We start from the raw sequence: 10000 nt of genomic DNA on the forward strand, positions 1-10000 counted from the left end.
TCTTTGCTAAAATTGATTCTCGGTCTATGTAATTCTCGGCTGTCTCACTATATTTCTAACTCCCCTCTAATTCCAAATATCTTGCGCTGTCGACAGATTCACCTCCGACCTCCATTCTTCTCCACTACTTAAACTGCATTCTTTACATGTACGCGTTACTACACAACCTTTATCTTTAACCCTTTCAACTATCCTGCAGGTGATAATCTTACCTTTTCTTCGGGAGTTCGTAAAAATAAACACACAGAAGAAAATTACTTGCCTCCCCGAATTCCTACGGTTCCTCAAAACAGTAACAATTCTCCCTATGTCTGTATATTTAATTATCCACGTGTCTTTATTTTCATAACATGAAAATAAAGCATTATACGATCATGAAATCCCGCTAATCCTGCATTCTCGGCTAAATTCCAATCTCGGCCAATTCTCATTCTTGCCTAATGCAATTCTAATTCTAATCTTCGTCTAATTCTAATTCTCTCGCGTTCGTTCTCGGCAAATTCACCTCCGACTTGCATTCTCCTTTACTAATTGGACTGCATTCTTAACATGTACGTATCACTGACACAAACTATTTCTTTAACCCTTTCAACGGTTCTGTGTGCGTTAATCTTATTTTTTTTCGAGAGTTCTTAGAAAGAAAAGTACACATAATAGTAGAGATTTTAGAAAGAAAGATACAAAGAAATAGGTTCTAGAAAGAATGATACATATAAACAGTACATTTCTTTCTTTTTTTATATAAAGAAATGTACATAGAAACTATATTTTCCTCCCGCATTTCCTATGGCCTCCAACCCACGGTAACAATCCTCCTGAAATCTCCTTCCTCGGTATAAGCGTGGAGTCCGATTAGCCTTGCCTTCTCCTCCTGTCTCTGAGCCTCATGGCAGAGCGAGAGCGAGATAGGAAGACCCGGGGAGGGGGTAGGGACCCAAGAGGGCAAAGGGGTTGCCGGAAGGGGGAGGGGGTGGGGATGGGTGGCCAGCAGTGGGCCGGGGCGTTTCGCAGAGGAGACTTTCCCTTGATGAAGTATTCAGGGATAATTTCTAAAGGTCCCTTGGAAGATAGAAGGGTCCCTCGCCAGGTGGAAGTCGGGGGGACAATGAGAGGCTATTCATTAAGCCCGGCGGGTGACGAAGATAGACGATTTGGGCGGGGCTTAGCGAGGAGGCGTGTCTTTTGCTTTTAGGGGGGTCTATTTGCTTTGTAAATGCTTGCTTGCTTGAGTTTGGACCTGGTTTCAGCCGCTATTGTCTAATTTCTGTGCTTAGGTGTGGGTAGCATGGTCTCACGAGCATCATCACAAACACACTCGGCGGAATATATTTGATTTAAATACATGTATCCAATTTTCTATCCATGTACTGATGTATCAGTACAGCTATACAATTAAATTTTCCTGTCTTATCTATCTATTACATCCCATATCAAATCATCTGTTTATCTGAGATATAGCTTATCTATCTCCTTATCTATCAATATTTCTCGTTGTTTCGCTGATGACGATGGGATAAACGGCAATACAGATTCCCATTATCCCTCATTCCACTTTTCCTTCCCCTCCCCTTCCCCCCCTCTCCTCCTCCCCCCCCCTCCCTCATTTTTCCCACCCCAATCCTTCTCCCTTCCCTCTTCCCCCAACCCACTGTTTTCCCTTTTTTTCTATTTTTGGTGTATGTAAATTTGTGAATATGCGTATATTTTGGTAAATATGTGCACGCAAATATACAAATAACTTTCTATTTGACGTAAAGAGCGGGACCAAAGATTTAGCCTGACAGCATCATTATTAAGATCGATGACTTAATGCCTGAAAGCGAAAATGGTTACAAGGAAGATAATATTTTAAGATTGCGTTAAGTCTGATAATATTAATATGAAAGGATGATTAATGAAGGTTCCTCATGAACCTACATCTAAATGCTTCCGAGTACATATGTGTCAATTTTGTTTGTTTTTGTTTGTTTGGTATATTTCCGAGAATATCTACCTACCTTTCTTCATCCCATTCTCTATCTATCTATCTATTTATCTATCTCTCTATCTACCTCTCTATCTTTCTATCTATCTCTCTATCTATATTTATATCTATCTACCTTTCTGTTTTCTTTCTACCTATCAATCTGTCTTTCTGTCTATCTATCTATCTATCTATCAGTCTACCTATTGCTGATTCAATTCCCTCCTTTTTTCATTTTTTAAGAGTAGTGCTTCTTCTATTTTCTCTCGGAAAGGACAAAAATGGACGGCGAAGCGAAAATAAATAAATGAATAAATAAATCGGATGATGATGAATAGAAAATAAGGAAAAAAAATAACAACAATGATTATAATTAACAAACAAACTAAATAAATAGGTATGTAAATTAATAAATCAAAGAGCTAAAAACAAAACAAATAAGTAAATACGGAAATCAATATGAATATGAATAAGGATCTCAGTGAGCTATTATTCCCAGGAGAACCTTGAAGCTGGGAAGGAGGTGGACGCGGAGAGTTCATCAGAGATTAAGAATACTTTGTAGAGATAGAGGTTTGTATTTCCGCGGGGAGGCTGGGTGTGCGTTTCACCTTCTGCAAACCCAACCACCCCTCCCCAGTCCCTTGCTCGTTGTTGTCGTGGGGGGCTTAGGAGACGGGGACTGAGGCCCAAGGTAGGGATCACTCCCCGTCTCGGACCCCAGCCCTCGCCTCAACTAATTTTATATGGTCTTTTCTTCTCCCCTTTTCCTTTTCTTTCTCTTCTTCATCCCCATCTTCTATCTAAAGAACGTAGCTTAAAAGAACGTAGATCCCTAATCTTGATATGTCAATAGATATAGCTTGATATATCTCCAAGTGAGATCATGGAACGCAGCTGGGTTTAGAGACGTACGAAAGGATTATATCTTAAGACTAGAGAAACGATCGTACCTTATTCGTTGAATGTTGCTGATGGACGTGCTATTGTCCTTGGGATTAGAGTATGTAATCTGGTACTTTACTACATGTACTTTGGTATATGATGCCTATAACCCTGCACCGTGCTTCCTGATAGCACAGTGAAGAAAGTCGCTCGAAAACCTGATGATAGGTCTTTAGAGGTCGCTCAAAATAGAATAAGATGAGAAGGTCGGCACTGGGTCAATCCAGGTTCAGCAGGTAGATATGAGATGGAAAAGCCGCCTTAGCTGTGGGGAATTCATTTTGAAAATAACGTTGAAATGCAGGAACAGTAGGTTTTTGAAAGTATGACTGAGCAGTCGTTTTATTAAGAGAGAGAGAGAGAGAGAGAGAGAGAGAGAGAGAGAGAGAGAGAGAGAGAGAGAGAGAGAGAGAGAGAGAGAAAGAGAGAGAGAGAGAAAGAAAGAAAGAAAGAAAGAAAGAAAGAAAGTAAGAGAGAGAGAGAGAGAGAGAGAGAGAGAGAGAGATAGATAGATAGATAGATAGATAGATAGATAGATAGATAGAGAGAGAGAGAGAGAGAGAAAGAGAGAGAGAGAGAGAGAGAGATAGATAGATAGATAGATAGATATATAGATAGATCGATAGATAGATATATAGATAGATAGATAGATAGATAGATAGAGAGAGAGAGAGAGAGAGAGAGAGAGAGAGAGAGAGAGAGAGAGAGAGAGAGAAAGAGAGAGAGAGAGAGAGAGTATTCCAACATAATTTGAATTATAATGCCTATTACAACTTGTATGTAACAACCCCCCCCCCCCCTCACACATATATATTACAGTACAAATAGGAACATCATTCTCTTTGCGAATTTCCACTAATATGAATTTTCAGATATCTGTTTCTCTAATTTAGTGATAATTTAGTACCACAGAGTTAATTCCCCATGTACATTATGGGACAACCAGATTATTCGAAAACTAACATTTCCAGGTTTATAATTGAGCGAATTTATATGGAGATTGAAGCCGGGTCTGGTCACACAGAGCATGCAGCAATCACGTTAATTAATCAAAGACTCCAGGGTGTACATTAATTAAAGGCAAGTTTGCATGTGTTGCTACATCGCGTTCCTAGACAGTTCATTTATTCTGCGTCTCATTGTTCCATGTCATTCATCTTCCTTCCGTGTAGTTATTTTTGCTCGTATCTTCTGGTGATAACCTTGCAACATTCAGTCATTAGTTAAAGCCATACATTCGCTGTTATGTAAGTCAGTAACGAGTCGTCATGCACTGATGAACTTGTCTGCTTTAATATGACCTTGGCTTGACACATTTATGTGCGAATTGATGAGTGAATGGATGGTGATTGACAAATAAATTAATAAAATAGATAAACATATAAAACGATTTTACACATATATACAAGTATGTATATATATATATATATATATATATATATATATATATATATACGCACATACATACATACATACATAATCTATCTATCTATCTATCTGTCTATCTATTTGTCTCTCTGTCTGTCTGTCTATCTATCTATCTATCTAGCTATCTATCTATCCATCTATCTATCCATCCATCTATCTATCTATCTATATAAATCACTGAACCTTTCGTTTATCCGTTTATAGGAAGTTAGAAATAAGGCTTTAGTTGAGCATCTTGACCTTCTATCACTCAATAGAGAAATTTGGAATGCAATACAAAATGCTGACCTATGAAAAATTGTGATAACAGGCAAAGTCATAAAGAAATTACTTATTGTTGGAAAATAAAGGATATATTCAGGTACATAGCACTTTTTTCACCCTGACTGACCATGTGCGCATCACTTCACAATTATATTTTCACTGTGAACATATAACTATTACTTTCACTGCTATTATTATTGCTATTATTAACATTACAATTGCCGATATTATTACCAAAGTTATTGTTACTGTTATTGTTCTATTTTCTTTATTATCATAACATTGATAATAGATATAATAATCATCATTGTTATTATCATCATCATTTTTATTATCAATTTCATTATCATTATTATTAGTATCATTATATGTTTTATATTTATTATCATAATCAGTAAAATGACTATCATTATTATCATTATCATGATAATAATCTACTATCATTACTATTATCATTTATGTTATTGTTCTCATCACTATTATTATTATTTAAGTCATCATCACTATTGTCATCGATCTTATTATCATTATCATTATTATTATTATTATTATTATTATCATTATCATTATCATTATTATTATATTATTATTATTATTATTATTATTATTATTATTGTTATTATTGTTATTATTTATATTATTATTATTATTATTATTATTATTATTATTATTTTTATTATTATTATTATTATTATTATTATTATTATTATTATTATTATTATTGTCATAATCATTATCATCATCATCATTATCCTCATCATCATTATTCTTATTACTGTCATTATCATTATCATTGCTCTCACTGTCATTATTATTATTATTATTATTATTATTATTATCATTATTATTATTATTATTAATATCATTATCATTATTATTACCATTATCATTATCATAATTTTTATTGTTAATGATAATATTGGTAGCATTATTTTGATCATCATGTTTATTATTAGTATTACTAATAATAGAAGTACTTACAGTAGCTTCATAATTATTTACTAATATCAAAATTATTGTTGTTATATTTCTATTATTTTCTTGTTATCATCAATATTAGTTTTTAAATTTAATTATTATCGTTATCATTATTATCATTATTATTTTCAGCATCATTACCATTATTAGCAACATGATAACATGATAATAATGACAATAATAATAGTAGTCGTAATGATGTTGATAGCAATGACAATGAGAATGGTAGTGTTCATAACAATAATGATAATAATAGTGATGATAATGAAAATGTTAATAAAAGAAAACAATATTGCTGACAAAAGTGATTGAGATAGTGATTCTCATAATGATGGTGATATAACATTTTTTTTTTTTTCAATAATATCACTAGTGAAAAAAATACTAATAAGAACATTGCTATCATCACTATAATTACTATTTCAATCCCACCCTATCTTCCAAATAAATAAATACCCCCTACCCCCCAAAAAAAGAATAATCAAATAAAAATAAATAAAATTGTAAACAATTATTGGATCACTACAATAAATCAATTTCCGAAACGTCCATTTTACACAAGTCTTTCGAACCATCTTAACTAAGAAACCTTCAGTAAAAGAACGGACGCAGGAAAGTTTTCTGAAGGTAAAACTCAAGTTTCTCAAGACGTCGGCGAGATGAGAGCTCGGGGGAGGGGCCGAGGAGGAGGGGCAGAGGGGGAGGTGTAGGGGGGAGAGAGTAGGGAAGTAGGGAGCGTGGGGGGGTGAGAGATAAAGGGGGGGGGAGAGTAGGATGGAGGGGGTTGGGGAATGGGGAAGGGTAGTTGAGGCAGGGGGAGGAAGGGTAGAAGGGGACTGGATAGGGCGGAGGGGGTGAGGGGTAGTGGGTGGAAGTGGAAAGAGGAAGGAAAAAGAAAGAGATGCTGAGAGGAAGGGAGAAGGGAGGGGGGGGGGGGGGGAGGGAACTGAAGGACAAAGAGGGGAACTGAGGAACCGAGATGCAGAGGGGCGTGGTAGTGGGGGAGGAGAGTGGGGGGGGGGGGGAAGACGGAGGGTACAAAGAGGGTGGGAGGAGCAAGGTACGAGGAGATATCAGAGGGGGAGATGTAGAGGGAGGGGAAGGACGGAGGGAGAAGGGGAAGAGAGGGACGAAGGGAAAAGGGTGAAGAAAGGGAACAGAGAGAGAGAGAGAGAGAAGGAGGAAGGGAGAAGAGGGGAAGGGAAGAGAAGGACGAAGAAGAGGAAAAGAGGGTGAAAAGGGGGAAGGATGGGGACAGAGAGAGAAAGAAGGAGGGAGAAGGGGGGGAGGGAAGGGCAAGGAAGGAGACGGAGGGAAAGGGGGAAAGAAAGAGAACGTAACTAAAGAAACGAAGGAAGAATGGGCATGAAGAACAAGAGGAAGGGAAGAAGAGGTTAGAGAAACGGGAGAGGGAGGGGGGGGGGGGAGGCGACGGAAGAGAACAAAGTGGGCAGGGAGCTGGGGAGGAAGAGGGGGGGGGGGGGCGGAAAGGAGAGAGTCAAATAACTTTCTCGGGAACTTTTTTTTCCCTTTCAACAAAAGACGTAAATTATACGAGAGAAGTACATTACAGAGGAGATGAAAGAGTGGAGCTGCTCTTGCGGACCTGGCAAAGGCTTCGTCTCATTTCCGGAGTCAGGACAATCACGGCTGGGTGAGGAACATACGCTTACTTACACACGTACATACATACATGCATAGGCCTGGTTCTTAAAGGTATATATGCATGAAAGCATATACACGTGTGTATATCTAAACAAACAAAAAAATAAACACACACACACATACACACACACATACACAAATACACACACATATTTTTTTCCAGTAAGTGTGATCAGTGAAAGTTAAATGCTCGAGGCTGCCACCCAGTAAACGCTCGACCTAAAACCCGAGTCTCTTTTCCTCTCTATATTTATTAACCTTCTCTGAGATACGGTAGTAAATTTCTTTTCCAATTACGGTCCTTGTCCTTTTTATATTTACTCTCCCTCTAAGAGAAAGAGGAGACACCAAAATCGTCTCCATTGGCGCTAACTGTTATTCTTAAACGTCGTTTTGGTGCAGTTTATTATTTCATTTTCTCGTATTTTCATTTTCTCGTTTTTTTTTTTCTTTCAAGTATCATCGCTTTCGAGCAACCAATGTTCTTCAATCTCTAAAGCTTTATTCACCCAGTTATAACACGTTATTCCTCGAAGTCGTGTTTTCATAGTGTAGTCTGTGAGTACTGACACTTGACTAGGAATTTGGGGATCACTGCCTTAAAGTCGCTGATTTATCTCAAGGCCACTACTACCTTCTTGTACCCTTGCCCTCCAGTGCAGTATAATGCTCCCACGTTTGCTCCTTTGCCCCCATACCAAACCGGTATCCCTTTGGATCTTTTACCTACCCCCCCCCCCCCCCCCCTATTGCATTGCTCACGATATCACACACTTTTCCCAATGTAGAGGCTCTAATTTTACCAATGCCTTCTCTTCTTTCCTCTCTCTCTCTCTCTCTCTCTCCCTCTCTCTCTCTCTCTCTCTCTCTCTCTCTCACTCACTGTGGCTATCCCCACCAAATGCATAGTCCTACGTTTATCTCTCTTATCGTCGGTCTCTCATTTCTCTTCGCATCCATCGGTGAATCGACCGTTACCCCCCCCCCCCCCCCCCGCCCCCACACACGCTTTGGTCTCTCAACCCTTCTACCGCTACTGCACAGCCCCATTTTTGCCATCCCATCTCTCCTTCAGTCTCTCGCCCCAACTCCTTAACCCACTGGTGTCAGCTCCCACTTTCCTCTCTCCCTTCAACCCCCAACATTGCAGAGACCGCTTTTTCACCTCCCTCCCTTTCAGTCTATCACTCCAACCCTTACCATCCTACCCAACGGAAAGTCCCCAATTTCTGTCCTGGACAAGACATTCTCTTGCTCTTCCAGCCCCAACCTCTCCTTCCCCCGTCTACCCTTGCCCTTGAATCTCTCACGCCAATCCTTCCTATCCCCCCCCCCCCATTGTAACTTCCCCACTTTTATCCTACACTTACCACCCTCCCCACCTTTCTCCCTTCCACCCCGTCCTGCCTTCGCCCCTTTTCCTTCCATCCCATCCCCTCCCCACCACTCCCCTTTCCCAGCCCCCTCCTCATACTTTTTAATCCTCCCTTTCCCCCTCCCCCCGTCTCTCTCGCTTCCACTCCCCCTACCCAACTTCTCCCCCCCCCCCTTCCATCCCCTTAGTTTCCCCCTTCCCCTTTCTCCCCCGCATCCACTCCCCTACCCACCTCCCCCCCCTTCCCTCGTCTCTCCCTCTTCCACTCCCCTACCCACCTTTCCCCCTCTTCTATCCCCTCAGTTTCCTTCCTCCACCCCCATACCCCTCCTTCCCCGCCCCAGCCCCGTACCAGACCACCCCCCTCTCCCCCTCAGTTTCCCCAGCCAGAAGAGGCAATAAGTCTCCTAAGGCCCAATTCTAGATTCAAGTTTCTTTTCAATCGCTACTAATTGGTCCCTCATTTGAAAGTGATTCCTCGGGTCTTTCGGAGAGATCGCTCCGGAGGATGGGGGGGAGGGCGGGAAGGGTAGCAGGGGAAGGGGAGGAGAGGGAAGTGGGAGAGGGGGGAGGGGGAGGGGGGGAGATTAGGTGGTGGAAGAAGGGGGAGAGGGAAGTAGAAGAGAGGGGGAGGAAGAGGGGAGAGGGGGTTGGGAATTGGGAGAGGGGTTGTGGAAGAGGATGAGGAGAGAGTAAAGATGAAGAAGGGGAGGGGGGAAAGAAAGGGGGGAGAGGGGTCGTACCAGAGATAGAAGGGGAAAAGGAGAAAAGGGGGGGGGGGAAGAAAGGAGGGGGGCCAAAACGTCATAAAATAGGCAGTGTGCTCCTCTTCTGTTGGGCGTCATTCAGCATATTGATTTGTTTGTTTATCTGTACGTACGCGCGTGTGTGTGTGTGTGTGTGTGTGTGTGTGTGTGTGTGTGTGTGTGTGTGTGTGTGTGTGTGTGTGTGTGTGTGTGCGTATGTGTGTGTGTGTATGTGCTTGTGTGTGTGTGTGTGTCTGTGTGTCTGTATGTGCATATGTTGCCGTATATGTGTAACTTTTCCAAAAGAACATTTATAAGAAAGCACATCTCCCTTATGTTTCCTCCTCTCTTACCATTCTCACCTTTAACTCCTCCCAGTCACATCAAGAGACGTAGCACACGCCACCAGGAGACATCATGAAGGTCAGGCGAAGGTTACCGTGGGATAATAAGCAGTTAGTTGATCAATTTATTGGTCTCGTTTACAACACCATAATCTCAGATTGCAGGACGTCGAGCCAAAATCCAGAAAGGGCCACTCGTTACTGCAACTTTGAACATTGACACGAGAGCGCCTTGCAATATTCCTGCAATAAAGTGATCGTAGGTCCCGTCATAACGAGAGAGAATGAAAAG

The sequence above is a fragment of the Penaeus chinensis genome, chromosome 40 (assembly GCF_019202785.1).
Source record: "Penaeus chinensis breed Huanghai No. 1 chromosome 40, ASM1920278v2, whole genome shotgun sequence".
NCBI classification, from domain to species: domain Eukaryota; kingdom Metazoa; phylum Arthropoda; class Malacostraca; order Decapoda; family Penaeidae; genus Penaeus; species Penaeus chinensis.